At 45.1% G+C, this 21564-nt stretch overlaps 1 protein-coding gene across 2 annotated transcripts in view; it reads left to right on the top strand.

Annotated features, from left to right (window-relative positions):
* The first annotated feature begins 3697 nt into the window (after window positions 1–3697).
* specc1la (sperm antigen with calponin homology and coiled-coil domains 1-like a) overlaps window positions 3698–21564 on the top strand; it is a 388745-nt gene continuing 370878 nt past the window's right edge. The window contains exon 1 of one of the 2 annotated variants that reach the window (XM_041202169.1): window positions 3698–3756. The gene's annotated coding sequence lies outside the window, so the exon portion shown is untranslated. The remainder of the gene's footprint in view (window positions 3757–21564) is intronic. The other variant, XM_041202167.1, reaches the window with a different exon arrangement.

The following is a 21564-nucleotide window of genomic DNA, read 5'->3' as shown; positions in this document are numbered from 1 at the left end:
GCTCTGCTAACTACTTGCTGCACAAGCATAATAACCTTTTGCGATTCATGCTAGGACGCCCAGATCCCGCTGCATCTCAGAGCTCTGCAATCTCTCAAAATTTAGACAATACGCCTCTTTTTTATTGGTCCTGACAAAATGGACAACCTCACATTTTGCCACATTATACTCCATTTGCCAGATCTTCACCCACGCACCTAACCTATCTATATCCTTTTGTAGCCTCCTTATGTCCTCTGCACAACTTACTTTCCTACCCATCTTTGTGTCATCAGCAAATTTAGCAACCATACTATCGGTCCTTCATCCAAATCATTTATATAAATTGTAAAGGGTTGAGGCTCCAGCACTGATCCCTGTGGCACACCACTCATTACATCCTGCCAACCAGAAAATGAGCCATTTATGCCTACTCACTGTTTCTGGTAGCTAGCCAATCTCCTATCCATGCCAATATGTTACCCTACATCATGAGCTTTTATTTTCTGGAGTAACCTTTGATGAGGCACCTTATCAAATGCATCTGGGAATCTAAATATAGTACATCCACCAGTTCCCCTTTATTCACAGCACATAACTTCTTCAAAGAACTCCAATAAATTGGTTATATATGATTTCCCTTTCACAAAGCCATGTTCACTCTGCTTGCTTGCCTTGAATTTTTCTAAGTGCCCTGTTATAACATTTTAATAATAGCTTTGAACATTTTCCCTAGGACAGATGTTAAGCTAACAGACCCATAGTTTGCTGCTTTCAGCTCCGAAGAAGGATCATACGGACTCGAAACATTAAACTCTGTTTCTCTTTCCATAGGTGCTGTTAGACCTGCTGAATTTTCCCAGCATTTTCTGTTTTTGTTTCCTGCTTTCTGTCTCCTTCCCTTTTTGAACAAAGGAGTTACATTAACTATTTTCCAATCTAATGGAAACTTCTCCGAATCGAGTGAACTTTGCAAAAATTAAAACCAATGCATCAACTATCTCACTCGTCACTTCTTTTAAGACCCCAGGAAGAAGTCCATCTGGACCTGGGGTTTTGTCAGCCTGCAGCTCCAAAAATTTACTCAATACCACTTCACTGGTGATTGTTATTTTCATGAGTTCCTCCCTCCCATTTCCTGATTTACAGCTATTTCTGAAATGTTACTTCTATCTTCTATTGTGAAGACCGATGCAAAATACCTGCTCAATTCATCTGCTATCTCCTTATTTTCCATTATTAATTCCCCAGACTTATTTTCTATAGGACCAGTGCTCATTTTTGTTAACTCTTTTCTTTTTAAAATATCTATAGAAACTCTCACTATCTGTCTTTATATTTCCAGTTAGCTTTCTCTCGGACTCTAAATTTTCCCTCCTTATTAATCTTTTAGTCATTCTTTCCTGTTTATTATATTCTGTCCAATCTTAAACGTGGGAGGCATGATTGGGAAATTTGCAGATGACACAAAAATTGGCTGTGTAGTTGATAGTGAAAGGGGATAGTAGTCGGCTCCAGAATGATATCTGTGGTTTGGCTGAGTGGGCAGAGAAGTGAGAAATGGAATTCAATCTGGAAAAGCATGAGGTAATGCATTTGGGGAGGGCCAACAAAAAAGGGAATACTCAATAAATGGGAAGTTATTCAGAGGGATTGAGGAAGTGAGAGACCTTGGAGTGCATGTCCACAGACCCTTGAATGTGGCAAGACAGGTGGACAAAGTGGTCAAGAAACCATATGGAATGTTTTCCTTTATTGGGAGAGGTATTGAATACCAAAGCAAGAATGTATTGATGGAATTGTATTAAACTATGGTTAGGCCACAGCTGGAATTGTGTACAGTTCTGGTCACCACATTACAGGAAGGACATAATTGCTCTAGAGACAGAGGAGATTTACAAACATGTTGTCAGGGCTTGTAAATTGCAGCTATGAGGAGAGATTGGATAGGCTAGGGGGGTTTTCCTTAGAACAGAGGAGGCTGAGGGGTGACTTAATTGAAGTGTACAAAATTATGAGGGGCCTAGATAGAGTAGACAGGGATGTCCTGTTTCCCCTAGCTGAGGGGTCAATTAAAAGGGGGCATAGATTTAAGGCGATTGGTAGAAGGATTAGAGGGGACATGAGGAAAAACCTTTTCACCCAAAGGGTGGTGGGAGTCTGAAATTCACTGTCTAAGTTGGTGCTTGAGTATGAAACACTCAACTCATTTAAAGCATTTGAAGTGCTGTAACCTGCAAGGCTATGGACCAGGGGCTGGAACGTGGGATTAAAATGAGTGGCTCATTTCTTTTTTCTTGTTTTGGCCAGTGCAAATACAATGGGCTGAATGTCCTCTTCCTGCACCGTAGCATTTCTATGATTCTATGGTTCTATGCCTCTCCATTTTCCTGGCGTTCTGGCCAATATTTATCCTGCAACCAACATCAATAAAACAGATGACCTGTTTGTGGGCGGCTCTGGGACAGAAGTTGGCTGCTATGTCTCCTGGATTAGAACAATGACTGCAGTTCAACAGTACTTCATTGGCTAAAGCACTTTGTGAAGTCCTGAGTTCCTGTAAGGAAAACTACAAGAGCAAGTCCTTTCTTTTCTTAATTATAATAAAGCATGACTGAGAAAAAAGTCATATCTGGGTCTGTTGTAGACACTAGTTAATAGAGATTAATTGCTTTGACTAGTCAACAACTCTATTATTATTATATTACAGTATAGTAAAGGATGAGCTCAATGGACTTTTGTTATTATTTGTCTAGAAACTCATATGAACAAGCAAGAGTGGGTAAATCGATGGGTTTCCAGGGCATGTGGGTACAGGAGTGGTCACTCATACTGACATCTCTGGTCTATCTAAAAATGATGAGGTGCATTTTGCTGACCCTGAAACTGTGGTGGGGGAATTTGGGCATGATCCTGAAGTTAGCATTGGCATCACCATCTGAGGATGTTGTTTTAAATGGATGAAAGGGAAGCAGTCCTATGCAAACAGCGAAGTGAATGAAAGAAGAAAGAAAATTGCGTTGATATAACTCTTTTCATGCCCACAGGGTATCTCAATGCACTTTGCAGTGAATGAAATAGCTTTGAAGTATAGGTACTGTTGTGAAATGGAACTGCAGCAGCCAATTTGCACACAGCAAGATCCCACAAACTGCAACGTGATAACAGTCCTGCTTTTGTCCAAAATAGGGTCATGGGATCTTTCATATCCACCTGAGAGGGCAGTTTAACATCTCATCTGAAAGACAGCATCTCCGACAGTGCAGTGCCCTCTCTGTGGCCTTCTGACTGAAAGGCAAAAGTGCTCCCAAATCTCAATTTATCTGATGGAACGATAGTACTTTGCATTTTTATCAAACAGAAGATGACAGAAAACATGCAATAACTTTACAGAAGTGCAGCAATAGTCTGTAGGCTAGGTGAGGAAAGACAATGTATAATATATAATAGCGTATGATAGTTTTTAATGAAACACACATTTCCATTAATTTGAACATGAGTGAGCAGGAGCACTGAAATCAGCATCAGGAACTCTGGGTGAGGCTGGAATCTAGCTCCCGATTACTGTCGCCGGTCATCCGCGATGCCTCACTCAGTCGAAGTGCCCCTCCCTCGCAGACGCTGCTGCCTCGTGCTCCAGTCCAGCTGGCACATGCCGAGGGGGCGGGGACACGCAGGAGCATGCGCAGTGTGGGCTGCCGGTGCGCATGCTCGGTAACAGTGCCTTGCGAGGCGCAGGCGCAGTGCTGGGCTCCGGTCAGCAGAAGGGCCACCGCGGTAAGAGGCGTTGAGAGCGATGATGGAGGCCGGTCTCCCGGTGCGAGAGGTAGCTGGCGGGCCACGGACCTTGTGCTGGCACCGAACCCAATCGTACTTGCGCTTGGAGACCGGTCGGCCGGCGGTGGGAAGCCGGGCGGTGGGCTCTTGCTTGTTGAGCGAGCGGGCGAGCGAGCGGTTTGCAGCCTCTGGCCGGAGCGGCGGCCAGGCTCCGGCAATCAGTGACCTGGGTGCCCCACTGAGGTTAGCTAGCTGTCTGCAGGAGCCCGGGCCCCTGCTCCAGTTATAATAACAATGGGGACAAATAGAAATGTGAACAAAGATGGTCAATGTGCAGCTCAGTCACAGGCCGGGAGGGAGAGTTTAACCCAACATTGAATAGACTGTCCCCACAGCCTGTGTGTGTGTTCCCAATACCTTCTACTTTATAAATCAGTGATAATTGGGGAGAAAATACATGTAGCTCACCAGCAAGATTCGATGTAATTCCTTTTGTGTAGTTCAGTTGCAGACAACTCCTGATATGTGAATTACTGCATCATTCTTCATTTGAAATTTTGATAAAATTTGCTTGTTTTCTTCCAGTTACTTAATTAGAATTATGTGTAACTCTAATAGTGTAAACTTCACTTTAGGCGATCGGAAAGGTGTACTCGGTACATTTTAACTGATCTGGTATTATTTATTATTGCTGTCGAGTATTATTTCTGGAGTTGTGCATGACTTTTGGTAAACCAAAGTAATAAGTTATTGAACCTGTAAAATGTGTTACAGAAGTGATGGTTTACTTATGGATTGAGTTAAACTTGTTTGATATTAGCTTTTTTAAAAAGTGTAAAAATGTTTGTGCTTTGGTTATTTCAACATTCTTGGTGCTTGATTCCCATACTCCACTCCATAAACATTGGCATGAATCTCCAGACCACCTGTATGTTTACCATTACAATATAGTTAGGTAAAAACAAAAAAACTGCGGATGCTGGAAATCCAAAACAAAAACAGAATTACCTGGAAAAACTCAGCAGGTCTGGCAGCATTGGCGGAGAAGAAAAGAGTTGACGTTTCGAGTCCTCATGACCTTTCGACAGAACTTGAGGAAGTGTGTGTTCCCAAGTTCTGTCGAAGGGTCATGAGGACTCGAAACGTCAACTCTTTTCTTCTCTGCCGGTGCTGCCAGACCTGCTGAGTTTTTCCAGGTAACAATATAGTTAGGGTCTAATTTATAGTGACTGAATAAGTTAGATTTAGTTTTGATTACAGAATTCCAGATTATTTAACCAGTGTTTGGTGGGGATGGGGGTGGATCAAAATGCCACAGTTCCATTCAGTTTACTATGAAAATGTAAATGAGTGAATACAGTTAGTCACTGCAAGGCTTTGTTACCATCTATTGTAAAGTAGTCCGGCCCCCTTCCACAACTCTTTCTCCGGTACATCGATGATTACTTCGGTGCTGCTTCATGCTCTCATTGGGACTTGGAAAAATTTATTAATTTTGTTTCCAATCTCCACTCCTCCATCATTTTCACGTGGTCCATCTCTGACACTTCCCTTCCCTTCCTTGACCTCTCTGTCTCAATCTCTGGTGATAGACTGTCCACCAATATCCATTACAAACCCACCGACTCCCACAGCTACCTCGACTACAGCTCCTCACACCCCGCTTCCTGTAAGGACTCCATCCCATTCTCTCAGTTCCTTTGCCTCCGTCGCATCTGTTCCGATGATGCTACCTTCAAAAACAGTTCCTCTGACATGTCCTCCTTCTTCCTTAACCGAGGTTTTCCACCCACGGTCGTTGACAGGGCCCTCAACCGTGTCCGGCCCATCTCCCGCGCATCCGCCCTCATGCCTTCTCTCTCCCAGAAACATGATAGGGTCCCCCTTGTCCTCACTTATCACCCCACCAGCCTCCGCATTCAAAGGATCATCCTCCGCCATTTCCGCCAACTCCAGCATGATGCCACCACCAAACACATCTTCCCTTCATCTCCCCTGTCGGCATTCCGTAGGGATCGTTCCCTCCGGGACACCCTGGTCCACTCCTCCATCACCCCATACTCCTCAACCCCCATCTATGGCACCACCCCATGCCCATGCAAAAGATGCAACACCTGCCCCTTCACTTCCTCTCTCCTCACCGTCCAAGGGCCCAAACACTCCTTTCAAGTGAAGCAGCATTTCACTTGCATTTACCCCAACTTAGTCTACTGCATTCGTTGCTCCCAATGTGGTCTCCTCTACATTGGAGAGACCAAACGTAAACTGGGCGACCGCTTTGCAGAACACCTGCGTCTGTCCGCAAGAATGACCCAAACCTCCCTGTCGCTTGCCATTTTAACACTCCACCCTGCTCTCTTGCCCACATGTCTGTCCTTGGCTTGCTGCATTGTTCCAGTGAAGCCCAACGCAAACTGGAGGAACAACACCTCATCTTCCGATTAGGCACTTTACAGCCTTCCGGACTGAATATTGAATTCAACAACTTTAGGTCTTGAGCTCCCTCCTCCATCCCCACCCCCTTTCTGTTTCCCCCTTCCTTTTGTTTTTTCCAATAAATTATATAGATTTTTCTTTTCCCACCTATTTCCATTATTTTAAAATATTTTAAAATCTTTTATGCTCCCCCCACCCCCACTAGAGCTATACCTTGAGTGCCCTACCATCCATTCTTAATTAGCACATTCGTTTAGATAATATCACCAACTTTAACACCTATGTGTTCTTTTGTTCTGTTGTTTGTGACATCTTTTGATGATCTGCTTCTATCACTGCTTGTTTGTCCCTACAACCACACCAACGCCCTCCACTTCTCTCTCTCTCTTCCCCCCCCACCCCCCCAACACACCTTAGACCAGCTTATATTTCACCTCTTTCTCGGACTCACTCAAGTTCTGTCGAAGGGTCATGAGGACTCGAAACGTCAACTCTTTTCTTCTCCGTCGATGCTGCCAGACCTGCTGAGTTTTTCCAGGTAATTCTGTTTTTGTATTGTAAAGTAAACCTTGATGCTGTGTGACATTTTGCAATGCAACTTTTGCTTTCTGTCTGAGATCAACTTAAAGTATCACTTTAGCAATACAATTCATGGGACTTCCCTAGTTGGCTGTGAGTATTCCTGTCATTTACAGTTTTGAATATACTTTAGTAGGAGAGGCTGCTTACAGGCATTTTGCTGGAGAATCTTTGCTGTGCATGAACCTCTGAACGTAATCAAGGCTAAACATCATTACAGTATCTACAAACCTGTTGATACTGTAATCTTTCATCAGTACACTCTTGGCGCTGAGAAATGGTGTCTCATATGGGTATTGTGTATGTTTTGGGAGATACTTCCTCCAGTGAGGAGGAGGAGAGGGAGGAGGCCAGCTGACCAAGGGAAGGAGCCGCATGATGTGTAGAAAGGGGGCCAACCTACTGAGGAGTGAGAGTCTGCTGAGAGCAGGATCAGCAGGCACACCAACGCAGGCGAAGGCTGTACCCTACCAATAGTAGTGTTTATAGGGTGCATATGTCATATCTGTAAATGTTGGAGTGCAGAGTTTGCCTTTCACAAACCATCACCACATCCTTATGAGACATGCTAGCCTCCAATTGTGTGGGTTGCCACTTGATGCCTGTGGCATTAAAAGTCACAGTGGCACTGAAATACTCTGGTTCATTTCAGACCACCTGCGGATACCTGAGTGGGATCACTCAGCCTGCAGCACACCACTGCATAAAGGTTTTCACAGATGCCATGTTTTGTCATGCCCATCTTTTCATTGTCTATACTACAGTCAGCACTAGTCAACTGGAGGGAGACAGAGGCTTTGTGGCCATGGCTGATTTCCTAAAGGTGCAAGATGTCATTAATTGCACCTACATAGCCATCGAAGCACCAGCAGGGCAGCGGGGTGGGGGTTTATAAAACTGATAGGGGTACCACTCCATCAATGCGACCACCAGCAACATATGCAAGGCAGATGAATTCAATAAAAATCTGGAATTAAAAGTCTGATGATGACCATGAAACCATTGTCAGTTGTTGTAAAGACTCATCTGGTTTACTAATGTCCTCTAGGGAAGGAAATCTGCCATCCTTACCTGGTCTGGCCACATGTGACTCCTGACCCACAGCAATGTGGTTGACTCTTAAATGCTGTCTGAACAAGGGCAATTAGGGATGGGCAATAAATGCTGGCCTAGCCAGTGACTCCCACATCCAATGAACGAATAAAAAAAAAAAGGCATGTGCAAGGTACCTGGGGAGCAGCCACAACTCATATACCCTTGGGCGGTGCCAGGAATGTTTTTGAGCATCGAGGCATTCAAAGGATGGCTGCTTGATGATAAAGATACCGTCTGAAGAAGTGGCTGATGACACTTGTTAGAAGTGCTAGAATGGAACCTAAGTACTGTTATAATGAAAGCGATGTACCACCAGGTCCAGCATTGAACAAATATTGGTCTGTTAAGATGAATTTGAAATGTCTGGACAGATCAGGTGGATCTTTCCAATAAGTGCCATGCAGAATATCCCTCATGGTTGCAGTCTGTTGTGCACTTTGCAACCTGGTGCTGCAGTGAGGGGATCCCCTTTCGGAGGAGTTATTGTGGGAGATAAACCATTCCAGGGAGTGTTTTCGTGGCCCTGAGACACAGGAAGCTTTTATCATCAGATGATTCTAGTAGATGAGTCTCCCCAAATAAATCAGCTTCCTGACCAGTGTTTCATTCTTCATGCTCCTCCATTACATGATAACTAGTTCACCACATTAGGCAATTTCAAACATCAAATCATGTCAATAGTTTGGATGCACATGATCACCTACTCAAATAAGACCATTGATATAATCCTTCTCCATACACACACAATTAATAAATTAATGAAACCTTGCAAAATGTTGAAACCAGAAATCATTCATACATACAACATGTACAAATATCACAAATGAGAAATGCACCCATGTACACCCAAGTGGGGTTTTCTTGAATCTTTTCCAGGTGCTGTGGGGTGCCAACCCTGCCCCACACACACACACACACACACACCCACCCCCCACTAGCTGCTGTGGTGGAGACAGGCTGCTGACCCTTATGCCCCCCTGTCTGCGCTGACTTTGGCAGCCATTCTTTGATCGCTGAGGCCGTGAGGGCCCTAGCGTGATGGGAGTCTCCTGCACAGTGGAAGATGCCTTTCTGTTGCCATGGCACTCAAGGGATTTGTGTCAATGGCAGAGGAGAGGCTGACTCTATCAGAAGCGCCCTGAGAGATGTTCCCCCTGATGGCGTCAGCTGCTGCTCAAACTCCACCATGAGGTCCATCCCTGCTTTTCTAAGAGGATGTGACTCCCGGCTCAGCATCGCCCTGGCTCTGGGCCCCAGAACTCAGAGACAAGTCAATGGAGTTGAGCTCAGAGCGCATACCCACTGCATCAGTAATCCACTGGGTTTGGCCCTCCATGAAGAATGAAACACTGGCCAGTCTGTCAATGGAGGAAAGCTTGCGCTCTACAGAGTTAGTGCTCATTGCAAAGTCTGTGCCAGAACGTGCAATCTCTCTGGAATCTCCACCACCTCTCCACGCACCTTGCACTGGACATCCAGTATCTGCTGCCTTACGGACAACTCCCAGAAGCTCGTCACCTAACTGGAACTCAGCATCTTGGTCACCTCCCCCTTCACCAGTTTGTGTTTCCCTTACTTCCGAGGCATGCGTATCTGCTGAGGTGAAAGTATCTGCACCGGTGCTGGGTGCAATGCAAGGTTGTGGCACTGGACCTCTTGAGAATTCCCCTTCCTCCTCAGAGGGCAATGTAGGACCCTTGTGAGTAGCAGCAGCTGATGTTGCACCTGTGTAGGAACCAAAACTAAGGAGTGTTAGGGGCATCTTCAGCCTTCGAGCTGAGTGCGCTGAGACAAGCTTCCTCATTGCAAGCCCTGGAATCAATGAGAGATGTTACTCAGTGTTTGCATTTCACACATTTCAACATCCAGTCACACATTCCTCCCTGATGCATGAGAGAGCTATCAAAGTCACAAGCCTCATTCCCAACAACATAACCAACCATCATGCACCCTGCCCTCCCTAGCCCTTTTAACACATTTTTTTCACTTGCAGATGTCCCCTTGCAATCTCACCACCCTGGGGCCTTCCTCCTATCTCACCTCAACCAAGGGCTTAGCTCAAATCATTAGCAGGCAACTGCAGCACCTCCTCGATGACCAGGTTTGGCACACCACCTCCAGTTCTGTTTCTCTCCCTGGCATTGTGCTCTATCTTTTTTACAATTGAAAAGCGACATTATAATGATGGTGACGATTCTCTTGTACCATTACTTCTCCAAATGTATGGCTAATGCAAACACCGTTTTTCACCAGGTAACGGGTGAGGCAATTACACTTCCCCCCCCCCACCCCACCCCCACAAACCCCTTCAAATGCCATGCAAAGTGGCATGTATGCATCATTCCACAACACACAAGACAAACGTCTAATGGAACCTTCACACAACCTGCCATGTATGTACATCTCCAGAATGGTGACACGTTCACCCTTGCAGATCTTGGAAGGTCATTGAGCCATTTGTGGCGCTGAAGCCAGGTTTGCTGAGCAAAACCATCATTACAATGTCCCTTTTCAATTGTAAAAAAGATGGAGCACAATGATCATTCCCCGTTGCGTCTCTGAATCCAGTGAGATGCAGACTATGCCAAAGCAAAACTGTAACTACCTGCTTTCTGAGCAAACATCCAGATAACTTAAACAAAAGAACCTTCTACTCCATCTCTATGACAGTGTGGCATATTTTGGAATGTCCTCAAACAGAAATGTAAATTAATTATTTTGTCTTCAACACAACTTCAACATGGGTGTAAATAAGTTTTATTGCTAATGGAGTTTATGAGCCTTTCTTCAGAATTTCTGTTACTATCAAGGAACTCCCTTGTTGATCAAAGGCCCCAATCTTTCTTCATCTGGGAACTACATACATAATTTAAATCTTTTATTGAAGTAAGTGGAGGCCTTCTGGCTCCTTTACAAGCTATGATAAAGACCCCCTATTTGCTTATTGCTTTTGTAACTATACCTCTGACCTTGTAAGATATACAGGGTAGCTTTTAATTGTAACTAACTCCAGATCTATTTGAATTACACTTACTTCAGAGTTGCTTATCAGTTTCTTAACCAGATGTTTCAATTTAACACTTTAATTCCCAAAACTGAAAGTTATATTCTAAAACATATGAATTATGGAAACAGATATTCACAACACAGTGGCAATAGGGTGGAGATGGGTAATGTTGTCGAGTGAAAGTTAGTCTTTTTGATAAGAGAACATGGGTTCTGAAACTTGGACTGAGATTGAAGATTCAGGCTGTGATAATGGCTGGGAAGGGAGATGGAATCAAGGGGCCAGTTGTGTCGGAGGCTGATGATGGTAGAATCGGTCCTCCAAGAGCTGGAGGAAGTTGTCAGGCAAATTATCTTGCAGCACATAGGCAGCAAATGTAGGGGGTGGAAGGGAAGGAAAGAGCTAAGAGAGGTGGAGCTGGGTGATATCAGGTGTTGACATTCACAGTCGTTTTACATAACTGATGCTTATTAATGCCACTAGCTCTCTGAAAACCATGTATAAAAGCCTCAAGAACTGTGTCAAGCAGAATATTTTCCATCCAATTATCAGTATTGTCCAGCTACAGAAGAACATAAAAAAATAGGAGCAGGAGAGGCGCCATTCAATATGATCACAGTCAATCTTCTACCTCAACTCCACTTTCTCCTCATTTCCCCTAATTCTCTGAAAGATCAGAAATCTAACCATTCCAGATTTAACTATATTCAATGATGGACCATCCACAACCTTCTGGGATATAGAATTCCAAAGATGTGCAACTTTTTATGTTCTTATGTGGCCGGACAATACTGTAATTGGATGGAAATATTCTACTTGACACAGTTCTTGAGGCTTTTATACATGGTTTTCAGATAGCTAGTGGCATTAATAAGCATCAGTTATGTAAAACTACAATGGGCAGTGGATTTCTTTATTCCCCTCAGTTTTATTCTGTCTGCTGAATGTTATCTATTCTTCTGATTCTCAGACTGCTGTGTCTCATTGAGCTATGACTCCATGGATGCAAGCAGCATGTGCTATCTTACGCAGGTGAGCATTATGTGACTCTGGACAGTGAGTCGCAACAGGTTGTTTCACCAAAGAGGGCATCACAGCTAAGCCAAATCCGATTTCCACACATGCACTTCCTAGCAGAGGTAATACATAATGATCATGGGCTGGTACAGTGGCTGATTTTCTCCTTTGCTGGCCCAGGGATCATCTAACTTTAGTATATATCAGGAATCAAACTTAAGGCAATCTTGTGGTCTGTATGGTTTAGTACAACTTTAACCACTAAAAACTCCACTTATTCTTCTCATCCAAAACTAGAAACAATGAGGCTTCAATTAGCTTTTGAGGCATTGTGTTGAAGACTGTCACTAAATGATAGGAACATTAAACCATTCAGCCACTGGACCCTGCTCTACCATTCAGTTAAACCATGGCTGATCTGTAGATAGCTCCATTTACCCATCTTTACTCCATATCCCTTGATACCTTTACCCAACAGAAATCTACCGATCTCAGTCTTGAGAGCTCTGTCCTAGCATCAACAGCCTTTTGGATAGGATCTGTAACACTGGACAAGGAGGCTGGTGTTGGCAGAAATCTATGACCATGTGACTTTCTTTCTAAAAAGCGGAAAGATACAGAATGTGGGGAGCCAGTGAGATGGATGCCTTCAATAATCAAAGAAAGAAAAGGATTCTTGCTATTTCATAATTATTGCATAGAAAGATATTGAATGAATATTGAATGACATTAACTGAGTTGTGATGTTAATATTGGTTTTGAAGAGAATATTTTACATTACATTTATAATATACGGAGAATTTTAATTCTAGCATTTATCCAGCACTTTATCATTGAATATATCACAAAACTGCTTCACATAATTAATTCTTTTTAGAGTGCAACAAAATGACCTTTATCTAAACAAATAGGACAGTCATTTTATGTTTGCATACTTCTTTGTGGGTGAAATGAGGTGAATCACTGGTTCGTTTTTCTTGGTGGGGTTGGCTGAATCTTTCTGGGTGAAACACCAGAAAAGCTCCCTGTTCTGACTAATGTCATGAGATCAACAGGAACAGAAAGATTACAGTTTTTCCTGCTATAAATGCTATAATCAAGCATTATAACAGGCTGTTTATGTCCTTTAGGACATGGCCAGCTCGGTGTGTGGTGATGCTACCGAGTCATTCTTGGTGATGGACTTGAAGTACCCCACCTAGAGTACTTTCTGCACCCTTGGCATCCTCAATGCTTCCTTCTAGTGGTGTTTAATATGGAGCGGGGAGGCGGTGGCATACTGGTATTGTCACTGGACTGGTAATCCAGAGACCCAGGGTAATACTCTGGGGACGGGGTTCGAATCCCACCATGGCAGCTGGTGTGAAATTAAAAGTCTCATGATGACCATGACACCATTGTTGATTGTCGTAAAAAACCCATTTGGTTCACTAATACCCTTACCTTGTCTGACCAACATGTGACTCTAGATCCAAAGCAATGTGGTTGGCACTTAACTGCCCTCTGAAATAGCCTAGAAAGCTGCTCAGTTGTATCGAACTGCTACAAAGTCTGAAAGGAATGAAACCGGACAGACCACCCTAGGCATCAATCTAGGCACCGGAAACGACAGCAGCAAACCCAACCCTGTCAACGTTGCAAGGTCCTCCTTATTAACATTTGGCTTGTACCAAAATTGGGAGAGCTGTCTCACAGACTAGTCAAGCAACAGCCTGACATAGTCATACTCACGGAATCATACCTTAAATAATGTCCCAGACTCCACCATCACCATCCCTGGATATGTCCTCTCCCACCAGCAGGAGAAACCCAGCAGAGGTGGCAGCACAGTGGCATACAGTCAGGAGGGAGTTGCCCTGGGAATTCTCAACATCGACTCCGGACCCCATGATGTCTCATGGCATCAGGAAACCTGCTAGTTACCACCTCAGCTGACGAATCAGTATTCCTCCATGTTGACCACCACTTGGAGGAAGCACTGAGGGTGGTAAGGGCACAGAATGTACTCTGGGTGGTGGAGTTCAATGTCTATTGCCAAGAGTGGCACAGTAGCACCACTACAGAGTGAGCTGGCTGAGTCCGAAAGGACATAGCTGCTAGACAGGGTCTGCGGCAGATGGTGAGGGGGCCAACAAGAGAGAAAAACATACTTTAGCTCATCTTCACCAACCTGCCTGCTGCAGAGCATCGTCCTTGACAGTATCGGTAGGAATGACTACCTCACAGTCATTGTGGAGACAAAGTCCCATCTTCATATTGAGGAGACCCTCCATCGTGTTGTGTGGCACTACCAGAGTGCTAAGTGGGATAGATTTCAAAAAGATCTAGCAACTCGACTGAGCAACCATCAGGTGCCGTTAGGCATCAGCAGCAGAATTGTATTCAACCAAAACCTGTAACCTCATAGCCTGGCATATCCCCCACTCTACCATTACCATCAAGCCAGGGGATCAAACCTGGTTCAATGAAGAGTGCAGGAGGGCATGCCAGGAGCAGCACCAGGCATACCTAAAACTGAGGTGTCAACTTGGTGAAGCTAAAACATAGGACTACTTGCATGCCAAACAGTATAAGCAGCAAGTGATAGAGCTAAGCGATTCCACAACCAACGGATCAGATCTAAGTTCTGCAGTCCTGCTGCATCAAGTCGTGAATGGTGGTGAACAATTAAGTAACTAACAGGAGGAGAAGGCTCCACAAATATCCCCATCCTGAATGATAGGAGAGCTCAGCATTTCAGTGCAAAAGATAAGGCTGATGCATTTGCAACAACCTTCAGCCAGAAGTGCCGAGTGGAAGATCCATCTTGGCCACCTCTGGAGGTCCCCAGCATCACAGATGCCAGTCTTTAGCTAATTCAATTCACTACACATGATATCAAGAAATGGCTGAAGGCACTGGATACTGCAAAGGTTATTGGCTCTGACAATATTCTGGCAATACTGAAGACTTGGGCTCCAGAACTTGCCGTGCCCTTAGCCAAGCTGTTCCAGTACAGCTACAACACTGACATCTACCCGGCAATGTGGAAAATTGCCCAGGTATGTCCTGTATACAAAAAGCAGGACAAATCCAACCTGGCCAATTACCGCCCCATCAGTCTGCTTTCAGCAGTAAAGTGGTGGAAAGGGTCATCAACAGTACTATCAAGCGGCACTTGCTTAGCAATAACCTGTTTACTGATGCTTGGTTTGTGTTTTGCCAGGGCCACTCTCATCCTGACCTTATGACAGCCTTGGTTCAAACATGGACAAAACAGCTGAACTCCAGAGGTGAGGTGAGAGTGACTGCCCTTGACATCAAGGCAACATTTGACTGTGTGTGACATCAAGGAGCCCTAGCAAAACTGGAGTCAATGGGAATCTGGGGAAACCTCTCTGCTGGTTGGAGTCATACCTAGCACAAAGGAAGATGATTGTGGTTGTTGAAAGTTAATCATTTGAGTTCCAGGACATCACTGCAGGAGTTCTTCAGGGTAGTGTCCTGGGCCCAACCATCTTCAGCTGCTTCACCAATGACCTTCCTTTCATCATAAGGTCAGAAGTGGGGATGTTCACTGATAATTGCACAATGTTCAGCACCATTTGCAACTGCTCAGATACTGAAGCAGTCCAAGTCCAAATGCAGCAAGAACTGGACAATATCCAGGCTTGGACTGACAAGTGGCAAGTAACACAAGTGCCAGGCAATGACCATCTCCAATAAAAGAGAATCTAACCATTGTCCCTTGACATTTAATGGCCTTATCATCGCTGAATTCCCCATTATCAACATTGTGGGAGTTATCATTGACCAGAAACTGAACTGGACTGGCCATAAAAATATTGTAGCTACAGGAGCAGGTAAGAGGCTAGGAATCCTGTGGCGAGTAACTCACCACCTGACTCTCCAAAGCCTTGCCTACCATCTACAAGGCACAAGTCAGGAGCGTGATGGAATACTCTCCACTTGTCTGGATGGTGCAGCTCCCACAACACTGAAGAAGCTTGACACCGTCCAGGACAAAGAAGCCCCTTGATTGGCATCACATCCACAAACATTCACTCCCTCCACTACAGATGCACAGTAGCAGCAGTGTGTACCATCTACAAGAAGCACTGCAGCAATTCACCAAGCCTCCTTCGACAGCACCTTCCAAACCCACTATCTCTACCATCTAGAAGAACAAGGGCAGTAGACACATGGGAACACCACCATCTGGAAGTTCCCCTCTACACACCATCCTGATTTGGAAATATATTGCCATTCCTCCACTGTCGCTGGGTCAAATCCTGGAGCTCCCTCCAGAACAGCACTGTGGGTGTACCTATACCACATGGACTGCATTGATTTAAGAAGGCAGCTCACCACCACCTTCTCAAGGGCAACGACGCCCACATCCCATGAATGAAGAAAAAAAATTGAGGTGTTGCTGGACCAGGAACCGGTGTAGATGAGTGAACACAGGTGATGAGTGAACACAGGTGATGGGTGAACTGGAGTTAGTGTGAGTTAGGCAACAGTCAGTGAAGTTATGAATTAATTCAAGTTTATGGAAAATGGGAGGCTGGTCCAGAGAGTATTTGAATAGTTAAGTCTAGAAGTAACAAAGGCATGGATTAGAGTTTTAGCAGCAAATTAGCAGAGGTGGGTGATGTTAGAGAGAGAGAAGTAACTGAAGATGGTTGGGCCTGGGACATTACCCTGAGGAATTCCTGCAGTGATGTCCTACAACTGAGATGACTGACCTCTAACAGCTGCCACCATCTTCCTTTGTGCTAGGTATGACTCCAACCAGTGGAGAATTTTTTCTCTGATTCCCATTAACTCCAGTTTTGCTAGGGCTCCATGAAGCCACACTCTATCAAATGCTGCCTTGATGTCAAGAGCATCATTCTCACCTCACCTCTGGAGTTCAGCTCTTTTGTTCATGTTTTCGTCCATCAAGGAGGTGGACAGTTACCTGGACACTTTACTCCAGGAGACGGTCACACCCCTCAGATTAGGTAATTCAGATTTGGTCTGTGACCAGGGACAGGAGAGTGTGACTGCAGGAGAGGCAGAAATGGGGCCCAGGGGATAGCATTCGAGGAGCCGCAGCCCCTGCAACTTTCCAACAGTTACGAGGTTCTTGCAAGCTGTGTGGACGGGAGCGGGGACTGCAGGGAAGATGAGCGAATGACCACGGCACTGTGGTACAGGGAGCCATTCAAGTCAGGGGAGAAAATAGGAAACAAAAACAGAATTACCTGGAAAAACTCAGCGGGTCTGGCAGCATCGGCGGAGAAGAAAAGAGTTGACGTTTCGAGTCCTCATGACCCTTCAACAGAACACTGTTGAAGGGTCATGAGGACTCGAAACGTCAACTCTTTTCTTCTCCGCCGATGTTGCTAGACCTGCTGAGTTTTTCCAGGTAATTCTGTTTTTGTTTTGGATTTCCAGCATCCGCAGTTTTTTGTTTTTATCTCTGAGAAAATAGGAACGTAGTTGTGGTAGGGGACAGAATAACTAAGTGGACTACTTTACTGTTACTGTTTTCTGCAGCCATGAACGTGAGTCCTGAATGCTGTGTCGCCAGCCTGGTGTCAGGGTTAAGGAAATCTCCTCAGAGCTGGAGAGGAACTTGACTGGGAGGGGAGGGATCCAGTTGTTGTCATCCATGTTAGTACCAACAGCATTGATAGGACTAGAAAGGAGGTTCTGCTGAAAGAATTTGAACAGTTAGGAGCTAAATTAAAAAGCAGAACCTCCAAGGTAATAATCTCAGGGTTACTACCTGAGCCACAGACGAACTGGTATAGAGTAAATAAAGTCAAGGAGTGGCTCAAAGATTGGTGTGGGCGGAGTGGGTTTCAGTTCATGGGGCACTGGCACCAGTACTGGGGCAGAAAAGAGCTGTTCTGGTGGGATGGGCTTCACTTGAACTGTGCTGGGACCATTGTCCTGGGGAATTGAATAACTAGGTTTGTAGAGAGGGCTTTAAACTAAGTAGAGGCAGAGAGAGTTCTGGAGAGGGGATACCTTGACTTACAAAACAATAGGATATGGCATCATTGCAGGGCAGCAATTTAGGCAATGATACCCAGAGTATGACAGGAAGGGACACAGTGTACAAACATAAAAAATAGCAAATAGAGTCAAAGGGGGAAAAAATGGTAAAAATGCACGTAGTGCTCAGACCAAAATAAATGAATTAACGGTACAAATAAAGGTTAATAGGTATGATCTTATAGCCATTACAGAGACATGGGTACGAGTCAAAGCTTGGAACTAAATATTCAGGGATGTCTGACTTATCGAAAGGACAGGCAGGAAGGAAAGGGTGATGAGGTAGCTTTGTTTGTACGAGATGGAATAAGTACGATAGGAAAAAATGATCTTGGATCAGAAGATGTAGAATCCATATGGGTGGAGGTAAAAAATAACATGGGGAAGAAGATACTGGTGGGAGTAGTCTATAGGCCCCCGAACAGTAGCTATACTGTAGGACAGATAATAAATCAGGAGATAATGAGGGCATGTAAAAAAGGCAGTACATTAATCATGGGTGACTTTAATCTTCATGTAGATTGGGAAAATCAAATTGGCAGAAGTAACCACGAGCAAGAATTCATAGAGTGTATTTGGGGCAGTTTCCAGATGCCAGTCTTCAGCCAATTCGATTTACTCAATGTGATATCAAGAAACGACTGAAGGTATTGGATACTGCAACGGCTGTGGGCCCTGACAATATTCTGGCAATAGTACTGAAGACTTGTGTTCCAGAACTTGCCTAGCCAAGTTGTTCCAGTACAGCTACAACACTGGCATCTACCCAGCTATGTGGAAAATTGCCCAAGTATGTTCTGTACACACAAAGCAGGACAAATCCAACTTGGCCAATTACTGCCCCATCAGTCTACTCTCGATCATTAGTAAAGTAATGGAAGGGGTCATCAACAGTGCTATCAAGCAGTACTTGTTTAGCAATAACCTGCTCACTGATGCCCAGTTTGGGTTCCCCCAGGGCCGCTCAGCTCCTGATCTCATTGCAGCCTTGGTTCAAACATGGATAAAACAGCTGAACTCCCGAGTGACTGCCATTGACATCAAGGCAGCATTTGACCGAGTGTAGCAGCAAGGAGCTCTAGCAAAACTGGAGTCAATGGGAGTCGGGGGGAAAATCTCCACTGGTTGGGAGTCATACCTAGCACAAAGGAAGATGGTTGTGGTTGGTGGGAGGTCAGTCCTCTCAGCTCCAGGACATCACTGCAGGAGTTCCTCAGTGTAGTGTCCTAGGTCCAACTGACTTCAGCTGCTTCGTCAATGACCTTCCTTCCATCATAAGGTCAGAAGTGGGGATTTTCGCTGATGATTGCACGATGTTCAGCACCATTCGCGACTCCTCAGATACTGAGGCAGTCCATGTCCAAATGCAGCAAGACCTGGACAACATCCAGGCTTGGGCTGACAAGTGGCTAGTAACATTCGCGCCACACAAGTGTCAGGCAAAGACCATCTCCAACAAGAGTGAATCCAGCTATCACCCCTTGATGTTCAATGGCATTATCATCACTGAATCCCCCACTATCAATGTCCTGGAAGTTACCATTGCCCAGAAAGTGAAGTGGACTAGCCATATAAATACTGTGACTACAAGAGCAATTGAGAACTCTGGGTCTATACTCAATGGAGTTTAGAAGGATGATGGGGATCTGATTGAAACACAGAATACTGAAAGGCCTGGATAGAGTGGATGTGGGGAAGATGTTTCCATTAGTAGGAGAGACTAGGACGTGAGGGCACAGCCTCAGAGTAAAGGGAAGACCGTTTAGAACAGAGATGAGGAGAAACCTCTTTAGCCAGAGAGTGGTGAATCTATGGAGTTCATTGCCACACAAGGCTGTGGAGGCCAGGTCATTGAGTGTATTTAAGACTGAGATAGATAGGTTCTTGATTGGTAAGGGGATCAAAGGTTACGGGGAGAAGGTGGGAGAATGGGGTTGAGAAACTTATCAGCCATGATTGAATGGTGGAGCAGACTCGATGGGCCGAATGGCCTAATTTCTGCTCCTATGTCTTATGGTCTTATAGGTCAGAGGCGAGGAATCGTGTGATGAGTAACTCACCGCCTGACTCCCCAAAGTCTGCCCGCCATCTACAAGGCACAAGTTAGTAGTGTGATGGAATACTCCCCACTTGCCTGGATGAGTGCAGCTCCCACAACACTGAAGAAGCTTGAGACCATCTGGGACAAAGCAGCCCACATCCACAAACATTCACATCTATTGCCACCGACGCGCAGTAGTAGCAGTGTACATCATTTACAAGATGCACTGCAGAGATTCATCACGATTCCTTAGATAGCAACTTCCAAACTCATGATCACTACCATCTAGAAGGACAAGGATAACAGATAGATAGGAACACCACCACCTGGAGGTACTCCTCCAAGTAACTCACCATTCTGACTTGGAAATATATTGCTGTTCCTTCACTGCTGCTGGGTCAAACTCCTGGAACTCCCTTCCTAACAGCACTGTGGGTGTACCTATGCCACATGGACTGCAGGAGTTCAAGAAGGCAGCTCACCACCACCTTCTCAAGAGCAATTAGGGATGGGCAATAAATACTGGCCTAGCCAGCGAAGCTGACGTCCCATGAATGAATAATAAAAGAAGAGATCAGGCATGATCTCATTGAATGGTGGAGCAGGCTCAATGGGCCGAATGGCCTACTTCTGCTCCTATGTCTTATGGTCTTTCAACCAAGGCTGTAATGAGGTCAGGAGCCGAGTGGCCCTGTTGGAACCCAAACGCAGCGCCAGTGAGCAGGTAATTGCTGAGCAAGTGTCACTTGTTTTTCCCCTTCCATCACTTTGCTGATGTTCGAGAGTAGACTGATGGGATGGTAATGGGCTGGTTTAGATTTGTCCTGCTTTTTGTGTACAGGACATACTTGGGCAATTTTCCACATTGCTGGGTAGATGCCAGTGTTATAGCTGTCATGGAACAGCTTGGCTAGGGGTGTGGCAAATTCTGGAGCACAAGTCTTCAGTACTATTGCTGGGATATTGTCAGTGCCCATAGTCTTTGCAGTATCCAATGCCTTCAGCTGTTTCTTGATATCGTGTAGTGAATTGAATTGGCTGAAGACTGGCATCTGTGATGCTGGGGACCTCTGGAGGAGGCTGAGATGGATCATCCACTTGGCATTTCTGACTGAAGATTGTTGCAAATGCTTTAGCCTTACCTTTTGCACTAATGTGCTGGGCTCCTCCATCATTGAGGATGGGAATATTTGAGACCCTCCTCCTCCCGTGAGTTGTTTAATTTGTCCACCACCATTCACGACTGGATGTGGCAGGACCGCAGAGCTTAGATCTGATCCATTGGTTGTGGGATCGTTTAGCTCTGTCAATCCCTTGCTGCTTATGCTTTTTGCACGTAAGTAGTCCTGTGTTTTAGCTTCACCAGGCTGACACCTCATTTTTATGGTGCTGCTCCTGGCATGCCCTGCTTCACTCTTCACTGAACCAGGTTGAACCCCTGGCTTGATGGTAATGGCAAAGTGGGGGATATGCTGGGCCACGAGGTTACAGGTTGTGTTTCAGTACAATTCTGCTGCTGCTGATGGCCCACAGCGCCTCATAGATGCCCAATCTTGAGCTACTGGATCTGTTCGAAATCTATCCCATTTAGCATGGTGGTAATGCC

Source organism: Carcharodon carcharias, chromosome 13 (genome assembly GCF_017639515.1).
Source record: "Carcharodon carcharias isolate sCarCar2 chromosome 13, sCarCar2.pri, whole genome shotgun sequence".
Taxonomy (NCBI): Eukaryota; Metazoa; Chordata; class Chondrichthyes; order Lamniformes; family Lamnidae; genus Carcharodon; species Carcharodon carcharias.
The sequence above is the reverse complement of the archived record's forward strand: the minus strand, read 5'-3'. Positions and strand labels throughout refer to the sequence as shown.